This window comes from Bos mutus, chromosome 3 (genome assembly GCF_027580195.1).
Source record: "Bos mutus isolate GX-2022 chromosome 3, NWIPB_WYAK_1.1, whole genome shotgun sequence".
Lineage (NCBI taxonomy): Eukaryota > Metazoa > Chordata > Mammalia > Artiodactyla > Bovidae > Bos > Bos mutus.
Window position 1 is genome coordinate 54,412,914 of NC_091619.1, and position 14,391 is coordinate 54,427,304.

The window sequence follows — 14,391 nt, forward strand, 5'->3', positions numbered from 1 at the left end:
ACTTTCCTTCCAAGGCGTAAGCGTCTTTTAATTTCATGGCTGCAGTCACCATCTGCAGTGATTTTGGAGCCCAAAAAAATAAAGTCTGACACTGTTTCCACTGTCTCCCCATCTATTTACCATGAAGTGATGGGACTAGATGCCATGATCTTCGTTTTCTGAATGTTGAGCTTTAAGCCAACTTTTTCACTCTCCACTTTCACTTTCATCAAGAGGCTTTTGAGTTCCTCTTCACTTTCTGCCATAAGGGTGGTATCATCTGCATATCTGAGGTTATTGATATTTCTCCCAGAAATCTTGATTCCAGCTTGTGCTTCTTCCAGTCCAGCGTTTCTCATGATGTACTCTGCATATAAGTTAAATAGTCAGGGTGACAATATACAGCCTTGATGTACTCCTTTTCCTATTTGGAACCAGTCTGTTGTTCCATGCCCAGTTCTAACTGTTGCTTCCTGACCTGCATACAGATTTCTAAAGAGGCAGGTCAGGTGGTCTGGTATTCCCATCTCTTTCAGAATTTTCCACAGTTTATTGTGATCCACACAGTCAAAGGCTTTGGCATAGTCAATAAAGCAGAAATAGATGTTTTTCTGGAACTCTCTTGCTTTTTCCATGATCCAGCAGATGTTGGCAATTTGATCTCTGGTTCCTCTGCCTTTTCTAAAACCAGCTGGAATATCTGGAAGTTCACAGTTCATGTATTGCTGAAGCCTGGCATGGAGAATTTTGAGAATTACTTTACTAGCATGGCTTTCTTTATAGTCCAACTCTTACATCCATACATGACTACTGGAAAAACCATAGCTTTGACTAGATGGACCTTTGTTGGCAAAGTAATGTCTCTGCTTTTTTGTATGCTGTCTAGGTTGATCATAACTTTTCTTCCAAGGAGCAAGAGACGTAAGTCTTAGGTTTATAATTGCCTAATACTGCCATGGGCTTCCCTGATAGCTCAGTTAAACAATCTGCCTGCAATGCAGAAGACCCAGGTTCAATCCCTGGGTTGGGAAGATCCACTGGAGAAGGGATAGGCTACCCAGTCCAGTATTCATGGGCTTCTGTTTTGGCTCAGCTGGTAAAGAATCTGCCCTCAATGCAGGAGACCTGGATTTGATCCCTGGGTTGGGAAGATCCCCTGGAGAAAAGAAAAGCTACCCATTCCAGTATTCTGGCCTAGAGAATTCCATGGGGTCACAAAGAGTTGGACACGACTAGGCAACTTTCACTTCACTTTACAATACTGCCATGAACTAGTTTGGGGACTTAAGAATTAACACATAAATGCCCTGAGATTTTAGTGGTTTCATTATTATAATAATACATTTGGACCAGACAATATTGAAGATCTAAGACTCTCTAAGAAAGTTTTCTATTAACATTTTCTATAATGTTAGCAACATTGACTAGCTTTTGAAATTAAGCAAAGGTCTCAGAACTATCCCATGGTCGATACCTGAAAACAAAATTATTTTATCACAATAGGAAAACACCTAGCTTAATCACCTACAAAAAAAGAGGTCAGTACATTGTTTCGTTCTTGGCATGACTGGAGAAATATAGGATTGCACATATTACCTAAAACTTCAGGGAAACACAGGAAAACATTTCTTCTAATCTTAATAGGAAAAAAGAGCAAAGAAAACCTAGTCCAAATACCAAATGAGAGGAAAAAAGGCAGCAAAAAAAGCAGAGAGAGAGAGAAAAGCACAAAACCAAGATGAAAAAAATAAAGCAAAAATATTTTTATGAAAATAAATATAAATAAAGTTCTTTATTAAAAGATTGACTCTAAAATTGGGTTAAAAAGCACGGTCCATCAGATTTTCCAGGTAAGGGTACTGCAGTGGGTTGCTATTTCCTTCCCCAGGAGATCTTCCCAACCCAGGGATTGAACCCAGGTCTCCCGCATTGTAGGCAGACGCTTTACCATCTGAGCCACCAGGGAAGTCTGAATCCAACTATATGCTGGACTGAAAAATATACATCTAAATTAAAAAGATCAGTAAAGATTTACCGGGTTTATATAAAACAAAAGATTAATGACACAAAAAGTACACAAAAGGCACTAGATAAAAAATTTTAATTTAGAATAAAAAAGATAGACTTGACAACAGAAGTATAAGTAGGAGCCATTATATACCTAGTAACTGGTATTAAGCTATATAAAGCGCACAGCTCTTACACAAAGCGAGAGAACTAGCCAGATACACAACGGAGACCTTGAAACAGTTTTCCTTCTTTGATAAATCAGTAGACCTAATAGAAATTATATTTAACCAGTAATTTTTAAATAATATAATGTTTTAGTTTAAAGTTTATGAACCTCTCAGAGTACATAGACTCTTAAAATATGTAGAATATTTTTAGAAGTTGATCATGTACCAAAAAAAATTAAACTTTGATAAATTCTATAAAGGAAAAATATACAGTCTACATCCTGCAACTGTAATGAAATAAACTGGAAAATAGGAGTTGGTAAAAAAGGAAACTTTATTTGTAAATTAGAAAAATACATAAGTAACTCTTGGATCAGAGAAAAAATAAAAATTTTATTATAAACTACATATATATTAGAAAATTGTATATTAGAATATTTCATATTAAAACTAAATAATATATTTAAAACTAGTCAGAAGAAATAGGAGATCTCTATACTTGCTTTATTAGAGCAGAAGTAATTCAAGTAAAAGACTTAAGCTTAATTGAATTTAGGAAGTTAGAAAGTAAAAGTAATTTTTGAAAGCAGATGGAAATAAATAACAAAAATTAAAGCAGATAATAATGAAAGCAAACATAGAAAACGTAATAGTCAAGCATATTCTGGAAAGTTCAGAAAAAAATAAAAATATATAAAAGAACTTAGGACAATTACAAAAGATGAGAAATGAGGTAGAACTAGAGATATGAGAGACACTCTTAAAATTATACAATACCATATACTGTGAAATTTTCAAAATTCACTAATGTTCTGGGGAAATAGAAATGGCTAAAATTAATTCAAAAAGAGCTAGTAAATTGAATAATTCTTTGTCAGTGGAAAAAAAATTAATTCCAATAAGATTTCTAAGTCAAAGCTATTTTACCAGTCTTTGCACATCTTTAAAGAAATCATCTGTTCATCACCTACACATTTTAGCACAGAAAAAGATGGGAACATATTTCATAGTGAACATATTCACAAGAACCTAATGAAGATAACATGGGGAAAAATTACAAACCAATGCTATTTCTGAGTATAGATATAAACTCATAAGGAAACTTCTTGAAATTGGGATCTCTTAATTAAATAAAGAAGACTGTGAGCTTTTATCCTATTTACAAGCTGATAAGTTAGCCTGCCATAGTTTCATGAGGCAGAAGAAACAAGACTTTGGGGTCACAGATGAAGGATTTTATTACTTATAACACGGAAATTAGCCTGAGCATCAGTATGTATGTCAGTGCCCCTTGCCCTCAATTCTCAGAGGGGTGAAGCTACATGGACCCATATAGATGCTGGCACATTCAGTGGGTTGTATTACAGGAGAGGAACCCTGAGCTTAGGAAACTCAAATCTTTAAAAGTGGACAATAAGAATCCTCCCATTGCCCCAGAGGGAGACATTATCTTTTTTATAGTGGACAGTAAGCATGAGTGCTGTTTGCTCCAGAGGGAGACACTATATCTTCAAGGCTATAAGCAAACCTGCCCTTTACTTTGGCGGGAAAGACTATCTCTGTCTTTGAAAAGACATTCTGAAACAAAGAGCAGTCAGTGCCTCTGCTTACACATTACACAGAAATATAAGAGATCCATGGAGAATCACCTCCCAGTACATCATTAGTGGGTAGTTTTCTAAAAATGCAAGGATGGTTTAATATTTAAAAATAAAAATAAAGCAAAGGAAAACAATATAATACAATTCAACATCTAGTCTTGGGGGTTAGAAAGAAAACTTTTTTTATAAATAGAAATATTACTTCTTTAAATGTCTAATTTAAATCTGTTTAAATCTATCTGTTAAAATCTATGCAAATATGTTAAATATTTATCCTAAAGCAACAAGCAACATCCTTACAGTGAAACCCTACAGGCATTCACAATAAAATCAGAAACAAAATAAGGATGGCCATTATAACTGCGATTATCTAACATTATTCTGGAAGTTCCAGTCAAAGAAATGAAAATAAAACATATATAAGAAGCATAAGTAACAAAAGTCATCATTATTTAGGTGACACAGTTATATGTAGACAATGCAAGAAGATCAAAGGAAAACTTTAAAAACACTGAGTTCAATAGAGAAGCCACAGCAAAATAAACATTTAAAAAATGTCCAGTGCAAGCAATAATGAGTTATTTTAAACAATGTTAAACCATAATAACTAGTTACATAAGACTCCATTTCTGGTAGCCTCAACATTTTTTAAAAAATAGAAATAACCTGAAGAAGAAAGAATGCCTCCTATACAAATATAAATTCAGCACTGTTGAGGCTTTCAAAAGAAAGTATTCAAAAAAGTCACATGTTCCTATGTGGTAAAAGGAATTTTGAAAGTTATTAAATATTTCCAAGTTGAGCTGTAAAAATAACTATATCAAATTAAATTCCCAGTAATAATTTTGGGATCCGATTTGATAAAAAAAATAAATGTTAAATGTATATAGAAGAATATCATATGATGATGACAAGCAAGTTTCTAAAAATAGAGAAATGAGAAGGAACTTATCCTTCTAAACATTAAAGCATATCATAAAGTTACAGTAAAAACTTAAGCAAACAAAGAATGAATTATAGAAAAATAAGCCTACCGTGCCATGGAGGAAAACAGAGACCAGAAAAAGTGTATACACATCATAAATCAGTAGAGAAAGGATGGTACTGAGTCAACTGATTTTTTTCTTGAAAAAAAAAAATCTCTCTTACATGAAATAATATCTGGATGCTAAAAGCTATATTTTTCAAATAAAACCATAGGAATCTAGAGTGATAGGTGAAATCTTTGGGGAAGGCAAGGACAAAAGCCAAGATGGAATAAGTCATGAAGAAAAATGAGAATAGGTTTAGCTGAATAGAAATTTTTTCAATAAAAAGTCACTTTAATATAGTATTAAAAGGCATTCTATAACAATAATAAAATATTACAAAAGTAATGATAGATTTATTGTATAATGGAGACAGCATTGGGTAGTTTACAAGTTCAAGCTCCAATTTACATACAAAAAATGTTCATGTGTTATTTATGATATAAAATAAATAAAAGGTGATATAATGAAGTGATTAGGAGCATGGGAGTAAATCCCAGTTCCAGCTATTGCTAGAGATATTACCATGCCTCAGTTTTATTATCCCTAAAATGAGAATAATAATACCAAACCTCACAGGGTGGTTGGGAGAGTTATGAGAAAATGCAGCTTGGGACAGAGAAAACACTGGATAAATGTTAACTAGAGGAGTATTAGTTGCAGTATGAGATATAATCACTTACACTTTCACTCTTGACCCACTCGAATCTCCCATCTGTGTCAGGAAATGAATGAGAGATAAACACAGGAATCTAACTGATGGGCATCTATGCATAATCTAATTGCTGATTAAACCAGATTAGAGAAGTAACTCAATCTGTGGCCCAAAGAAATGAGTCTTATTTGCAGAATAAGAGAAAGAGAAGTTGGCTGCACTCTAGAAACCAGGAGCTCCAAGGAGATGAAGAAGGGGCTGAACCAAGAAGCCTGGGGATTTCACAGGATCATGGTGGTAATGACTGAGTCATTATGACTTCTCCATCGTCACCAACCAAGGAACTCACCCCACCTTGGCATCCAGAGAGGTGACAAGTCAGTGTTCTTCTTACATGTCTCTTTCTCGGTCAGCGGAAAGGACATCCTCTCCACCTTCAGCCATAGAAACATGAGGTGAGAGGGATAAGCATTTGCCATTTCACCCCACCTTATTATTTGGAAATAATTTTAAATGAAGGAATTGCAATGGGATGCTTTACAACTGTTCAGAAGTATTTTGGACATTGGAAAACTATCATAATACAATGTTGAGGGGCAGTGTGGAGCAGAGTCCCATTATTTATTCATATTTGCAGAGGAAAATTCAGTAAGAAAAACAATAAAATGTTTTCAAAAATTGGTTATTTGATGGGTAGTGAGCTTATAGGCGATTTTAATTTCTTATAGTTCACTGTATTTTTGAAACTTTCTTCAGTTTTTATTACATTCTTATTCAGAAATAAAGGAGAGAAATATGACTGGTTACTGGCTTCTTCAGACAATTTCAATTTCTCAAACCAACAATACTCTAATTTAAAAGGATTTAAAGTATATGGTTTACTTCTTGGCACTGAGATTTTAGAAATGGGCCAGGAAAGAGAGACTTTCCCTTTGTTTCTATATGCACATCTGTATTTTCTTTACAAGCACACATTACTTTTGAAATTAAAATATAAGCCATTAAAATTTGCATTTTAAAAAGTGGGCTTTTTTAAATCTTCTACATCAAGAGACAGGAAAAACAAAGCAAAGCCAAATATATATGTGTAAACGTTAAAGTTTATGGTTGGGCTTGGGTAGCCTACCACCTAGAAGCTGGGTATTTATTTCAGGGCTCTGTTTCTGTGAGGTTCAAGGGCACCAAACGGGCATTATAAATATTAATAAAAACTTCAAAAGCTAAGCCACATTTTTATGGAGTTAGGAGCATAAACTGAAAGAATTAATTCGGGAAGGAAAAGGTAGTGGTTTTCTATGGTTGTTTTGTTTTGCTTTTGCTGAGAAATCCAGCAGTTCCAATTGTCACAATAAGGAAAATCATATAGTTTGTTATTTTGAAAATCGGCAATGCTTGAGTGTGTATCAGGCCACAGACAAACACAGAGAGGGTCGAGAATAGTGTTTTCAGAGTAGAATTTATATCTAAATGTCTAGTTACTGATCTAGCCCCCAGGCCCTCCAGGAGTTGGGTCATCTATTAGACGATGCGTGTATGTTTGTATATATATGTTTTCTAAAAGCTGACCCCAAATCTGAAGAATGTGAAGGGCAAAAACATAACTGTGTAACTGGCCTCTTGAAAATAAAAGCCAAATTGAATGAGCAGAAAGGATGGGCACTTCTAAGATGGGGCTGCTGGATGGTGAATACATGTGAGCAATGATGAGAGGGGACAGCCCTGCAGTCCTACCTTCCAGCCAGACTGTGCTCACTTTATGGGCTGGAGAGGGGCTGCATTAAAGTTTAATCATACTAAGACCATTTACAAGGCCATGTTCTATTTACATGGCCACTTTCATCACAAGAATTCCAGGATTTGGTAGACTTCTTCACATTTATTTTCACATCCCGACCGAAAAGTAAGGTGGAGCAGGTGCTATCTTCTTTTCACAGGCTGGGGAACCAGAGCAGGTAAACAGATCTTCTGTGTCCCCTGGTGAGACAGGGAGTTAAAGAAGGGAGGGCTGCACATTTTTTGTTACTCAGAAGGAACCAGGCTAGCACACAGGAAGGACTGAATTTGCCTTCCTGTTCAAGAGGAATCTGGATTAGATAGTGCATTTGGCATCAGTGAGCAGGAAACCAATGGATAGATGAATGAAATAGGGAGTTCAGGAAAAGCCCCATCTCAGGATGCGGAGGGGAGGTCTCCTTGACAGTCAATGCTGAAAATTCCACACAGTCCTTTCTTTACGTGATTGCATTGGAACCTCAAAAGCCCTCTGTAAAGTGTCAATAGCTCTAGAGGCATACTACATTTAGCCACTCTCAGACAATAGCATTGCAATATTAATTAATTTATGAAATTTGTCTCTAATTATATTGTTAGCTGAATCCTGAGTCCCAGTGGAACTAGACGCAGGGCAAAATGGAAGGAAGAGTATCAGTCATGTTCTGCAAACTCAAGTCATTCTTGCAAAGAAGCTATATATTAATTAATGCAATTAGTTAACTAGAAAAAAATGGTCGAGACTATTTCTGATGGAAGCAGAATGACTCAGTGAGAGAATAATAATAATTCTTGTCCAAGTCTTGCCTGGCTATTCACCAGCTACACAGCAGCACACAAGTCAACCTCGCTAAGCCTTCACTTCTCCTTTGTTATGTGAGAATAATCATTCTCGGTTTGGATTCCCCCAAGGGCAAATACGGAGTTAAGGGTGGGGAATAAGTTTGGATGGTAATGCCAGGGATTACTGGAGAAGTGGGATGGGAGGAGGGGAAAATCATTCCAGTGGCTTCAATGAGGGGTTTCCACTGTGGTCACTGCTCTGAAGCTCTGTGAGGACCTAGAAGGAAACTGGGAAACTGCCTTAGAATTGTCCCAGCAAAGTGAGAGGAAGTTGGGAAATTCACACAGGAACTCCCATTCCTCAAATGTTGAGAGTCATTCCTGGGCCAGGGATTCCTGGGCCAGGGATTCCTGGGTATTTCCAGCTTAGCCCCTCACTGGGCTGAGGATCTTCCCTTGAGACCAGAGCACACCTTAGGGAGAGACACTGCTGTCGCACAGGAGACCAGACTGCTGGCAGGAGGCTTCCAAGGGTAGAGCAAGGAGTGGAGATGGGCATCAACTGTGTTACACAAAGAGCCGCTTCATATAGCCGATGCAGAAAGTCACAGAGGATAGTGTGGATACGATGGTTAGCATAACACAAGGCATGTAATAAAGAGCCAGTAAATGGCAATTGTTGTTATTGTCATTATTGCTACATTTTTACATTAAGGTGGGCTTCCCAGGTGGCATAGTAGTAAAGAATTCAGTTGCCAATGCAGAAGATGAAGGAGACAAGGATTCAGTCCCTGAAAGATTCCCTGGAGAAGGAAATTGGAACCAGCTTCAGTATTCTTGCCTGGAAAATCCCATGGATAGAGTATAGTCCATGGAGTCGTTAAGAGTCGGACACAACTGAGCGACTGAGCATACATACATACAGGCTTATAGTCACAGCAGAGGGTTCAGGGAGCCAGGAGACAGCTAAAAGCTCCTGAATAGATCTGAGAAACCCTAAGAACTGAAAAAAGTGAAAATAGTGTGAGGCTGTCAGAAGCAACCTTCATGTCCTTCCAAATTTTGCCTCCTTGATTCTGTGGGCTACTGGTGGGTCAGCTTGGCCAGATCTCTAAAGAGAACCAGAGAAGAAAAAAAGGTTGTGGATCCTCAATACCAGCCTTCCAAGATGGAAGCATACCTGCCAGTGGAAAATCCCAACCTTCTGGCTAGGACAAGAGCTACCTGACTACAGAAGGAAGCTGCAATAAATATTTCTGGTTTAACCTGGTTTACAGGACAGAGAACAGCTTCTCTGAAGTTTTGCTTTGACTTTAGGCCCAATTCAACAGGCATAACGCAAAAGGAAAGTGAGGTCGCTCAGTTGTGTCCAACTCTTTGTGACCCCATGGACTGTAGCCTATGAGGTTCCTCCACCCATGGAATTTTCCAGGCAAGAGTACTGGAGTGGGTTGCCATTTCCTTCTCCTCAACAGGCATGAATCCCACAAATTAACTCTCAGGGAAAACACAAGCATTTGAGGAAAGAACTGACATCTTTTGCAAAAGAGCACGGCCCTCAGTCCAGCACATGCAAGATGACTGCCTTTCGGCTGAGGTGGGAGATAATGGAGCCAGGTGAGCCCCGTGGACAGGTGCAGCAGCCGCACTAGCTGAAACCATCACCATTCCCTTTGTGCAGTGTTGTGCTTCTAACCCCTCGTACACGGAACACGGTTCACAAAAGGAAACTGCTTTGTTTGGCAGGTGGGAAATCATTTCAATGGTGCTATTTTTCTGTTTACTCAAATAAATATAAAGAAGCTTTTCTTTTCCACAAAGAATTGTTGTCACTATTTGAATCTATGTTGCTTCCAAAACAAACACCTTACTTTTAGTATCAGAGCAGAGCATTCTGTTCCACAGAGAAGTGATATTCTGTAGAAGGCTGGTGGGAAACTTGGAGAATATTGAAAGGATAAAAGTAATTTCAGAACAAACAACTTGGAAACTGTGTGTTCTGAACCAGGATTTGTCCTTCCCACAGGATGGACATTAAGTGACTGGAAGATGAAGGATTAGCCTATCGAGCATGGGGTGGTCCAGACTCTCCCTAAACCCACAAGAGATCTTACTAGACTGTTCTCAAAATTGTTTCTCTTTCTCTCTGCCAACTCCGAGCCCCTTCTTCTCCTACAAGTCCGCTTCTCCTTCCAGTTGTGTTTTGTGGAAACCTCACTGCCTCTCTGATGAGCAGGTGCTTACTGAGACCTGGACCAGATCTCAAATTACAATGAGTCTCAAGCAAAAATTTCTAGATTCACTCATGGATTCCTTCTACCATCGCACAATTCAAGTTTCAGTTCCTGCCATATCTACATCTGTGTCATTATTGCCTGGCCAAATTTCACTAGGATTCCTTCTAGTCCAATTTTTTTTTAATTTAATTTTATTTTTAAACTTTACAATATTGTATTAGTTTTGCCAAATATCGAAATGAATCCGCCACAGGTATACCCACGTTCCCCATCCTGAACCCTCCTCCCTCCTCCCTCCCCTACCCTCCCTCTGGGTCGTCCCAGTGCACCAGCCCCAAGCATCCAGTACCGTGCATCGAACCTGGACTGGCGACTCGTTTCATACATGATGTTATACTTGCTTCAATGCTATTCTCCCAAATCTCCCCACCCTCTCCCTCTCCCACAGAGTCCACAAGACTGATCTATACATTGGTGTCTCTTTTGCTGTCTCGTACACAGGGTTATTGTTACCATCTTTCTAAATTCCATATATATGCGTTAGTATACTGTATTGGTGTTTTTCTTTCTGGCTTACTTCACTCTGTATAATAGGTTCCAGTTTCATCCATCTCATTAGAACTGATTCAAATGTATTCTTTTTAATGGCTGAGTAATACTCCATTGTGTATATGTACCATAGCTTTCTTATCCATTCATCTGCTGATGGGCATCTAGGTTGCTTCCATGTCCTGGCTATTATAAACAGTGCTGCAATGAACATTGGGGTACACGTGTCTCTTTCCCTTCTGGTTTCCTCAGTGTGTATGCCCAGCATGGATACTAACTTAACAAAAGAAAAGCAGATAAGCAAATATGCTCTTGTTATCGGTCGACTTCTCTCTTCTATCTTTTTGTATGAGTCAACATCATTATTATCATCCTCCTCAAAACAAGTGACAATCAATGAGTGTTTATATGCATTATCCTGTGCCATTCTCCAAACACAACGAGGGAGACACCATTATCCCCATTCCACATAGGAGGAATCTGTAACCTGGAAAGATTTAGTAACTATTCTACAGCTAGACAGGGCTGCACTGGCAGATATAACCCAAGAATCTGCCTCCTCAGTTTGTGTTCTAAACCACCACATACTTCTGCCTTCCACTGCCTTATCAGGCTGTGGTCTCCTGGGGAACCATCTATAACAGCCATATATAGATCCCCTACTAATAAAGACTGCAGTCTTAATATCTTCCATGTGAGGTGCCCCATACATTGACACAGCCCCTTCCACATGCATCCTCTTGTTGAATTCGAATGGCAACAATTTCAATAGGGATCTGTCAGGTACGAGTCTGCCTTCTCAGCTTAAAAAAGAAAACTAGAAATTCAACATTCCCCATCCACAAGAACAGCCAATAAAGACATCTACTTAGCTTCGTTCTTTTTTCCTCTCCCTTCAGGGTGCAGGCTTCTCTCACACATTGTGCCCCTCTCTCTATTCCGCCTCTATAGAAACAGAATGTTGTTTCCTGTAAGCAAAGTGTTCCCCTGATGGGAGTGACACGCACGTATCAATGAAAGAATAAAACTCCCTCAGTTGAAACCTAGTTAGAACCTGCAGAATTTATAACTCAGCAGCAAGAATTTTCTCTTTGCTGAAAACTGGGGCATAATCAAGGCTTTCAATGAAGAGTAGAAAGGGGAAATCACCGAAAATCAATTCAGTATTTTTGAGGTGTGGAAGAGAAATAAAGGAAATGTTCTCTCAAGTATTTTGTGGTCAGAGAGATACGATAATTGTTTTCCTTTTTGAGGCCAAGACTTCTCCTTGGTTCATGGTGTGACCTTGCTGTGCCATTCCGTGGTCTGATCCTGCTTCCCTCAGCAATTCTAAGAATATAATCACACATCGGTAAAGCGCTCAGTGCAAACACTGAATGACTGGGATCAGTGTCACAATACTGCCTCTCATTAATGGCTTGACCTAAAGCAAGTTCTTCAGCAGACTTTCTAAGTCCATTTCCCCATCTGCAAAATGGGGATAATAAATCTACCTCAAAAGATTGTTATTGGATTAAATAAGAATCCAAAACACTTAATGTGCCTGATAGAAAGTCCTTAGCAAACTAGAGCTAACAATTTATACAATACTCTTTTTTAAAAAATCATTTCAATAGTCCTGGTTTGCTCAGTTTATTTAAATATCCTGCAATCTAGTGATGATAAATATTAATATAGATAGTAAGTTTTAGCAGTCTAGATAAATGATCACTGTGACATAATAAAAGGACACCCAGATCTCAATGTTTTGTGGTGGTGGTGGTTTAGTCACTAAGTAGCGTCTGATTCTTATGACCCCACGGACTGCAGCCCTCCAGGCTCCTCAGTCCGTGGGATTTTCCAGGTAAGGATTCTAGAGTGGGTTGCCATTTCCTTTTCCAGAGGACTTCCTGATCTCCAGAGGATCAAACCCTCATCTTTTGTACTGCAGGCAGGTTCTTTGCTGCTGAGCCACAAGGGAAGATCTCAATGTCTCAGCATAGTCATTTTGCTTTTCACCAATGGCAAGTCCAAAGTGGAGGTTCCTGATCAGACCCACTTCTGGGTTGTCCTTCTTCAGTTGGTGACTCAGGGAACAAGTCATCTACTGCCAACAGACTTCTTCCATTTCCCTGTGTCTTCCAGTTCTTGGTTTTCAGTCACTTGAGGGAGGAGGGAGAGGAGCTAGAAGTCCATGTCCTACGGTCACCAGCATTCTGGTGTCTGGCCCTCGGTCATGTGACTCCCATCTAGACACACGGGGCTGGGAGATGCTGTTAGCTGTGTGTCCAGAAAAGAGGGGAAGAGTAGGTGTGGGTGAACATTGTTAGAAAAGATCAGGGAATTCATTTCACTTTTAATTTTCATACAGGAAGGACTTATTTTTTGGAGGCATGTACAAAGAAGAGAGTATATTGGTCACTTGTACATTAGAAACATGTCAGCAGAAAACAAAACTGCATGGATCAGAGGCCATACTGCAAAGGGGACAGAAGTGTGATTTTCATGTTCCCCTGACAGATCTCTACTCTGTTCTCCCTTCTTAATCAGTGTCTTTCTCTGTCTTCTAGCCTCCCAGACTCCCACCATAGGGCCCCATATAATGTTTCATATTTAAGACAATGATATCTTTTAAAATAGGCCTTATTTCCTCAGAGCCATATTGTCTGGGAGCTGACAACTAATTAATATGATAAGTAATTCACACAGCTAGAACAACGATTTTTTGTGGGAATTGTGTTTCTAGGCCCAAGTAACCTGTACTTTTAATAGGTTCCTTCCAAAGACAATGGCTTTAACCAAATAACGTTGGTCTAATAGCACATGCTCAGTTGCTTCAGTCATGTCCAGCTCTTTGTGACTCTGGGGACTGCAGCCGACCAGGCTCCATGGGATTCTCCAGACAAGAATACTGGAGTGGGTTGCTATGCCCTCCTACAGGGGATCTTCCTAACCCAGGGTTGAGCCTGTGTCTCCTGCATCTCCTACATTGCAGGCAGATTCTTTACCCACTGAGCCACCTGGGAAGTCCCAGTTTAATGGTAAGAACTGCTCAAATGTGAGAATCTCAGTCATGATGGCAGCTCAGAGAGAACACATGTAGCAGGAGCTGCTCTGATAGAAACCTTGGACATCTTAACTTTATTCCTTTTTTTACTCAACATTCGTCTTAACTGGGCTGGTGAATTACGTGTCCATAAAATGTTTTTTAAGTGAATTAAAATTTTTATTTTATACTAGAGTATAGTTGATTTACAATGTTGTATTAGTTTCAGGTATACAGAAAAGTGATTCAGTTATACATATGCATGTATTCATTCTTTTTCAGACTCTTTTCCTATATAGGTTATTATAGTGTATTGAGTAGAGTTTCTTGTGCAATACAGTAGGTCCTTGTTGTTTATCTATTTTATATATGGTAGTATATATAGGCACCCCACTCCAGTACTCTTGCCTGGAAAATCCCATGGACAGAGGAGCCTGGTAGGCTGCAGTCCATATGGTCACAAAGAGTCGGACACGACTGAGCGACTTCCCTTTCACTTTTCACTTTCCTGCATTGGAGAAGGAAATGGCAACCCACTCCAGTGTTCTTGCCTGGAGAGTCCCAGGGACGGGGGAGCCTGGTGGGCT

The 14,391-nt window shown here is 38.8% G+C and overlaps 1 long non-coding RNA gene across 2 annotated transcripts in view; it reads right to left on the minus strand.

Moving 5' to 3' along the window:
- Positions 1-14,391, minus strand: part of LOC138985964 (uncharacterized) — an 84,075-nt gene that overhangs the window by 33,876 nt on the left and 35,808 nt on the right. The window contains exon 5 of one of the 2 annotated variants that reach the window (XR_011462892.1): positions 12,504-13,038. The exons of the other annotated variant lie outside the window; for it this stretch is intronic. This is a non-coding gene — a long non-coding RNA (uncharacterized lncRNA). Of the gene's footprint in view, positions 1-12,503; positions 13,039-14,391 lie in introns of those variants that run through there. 2 annotated transcript variants of the gene reach the window in all.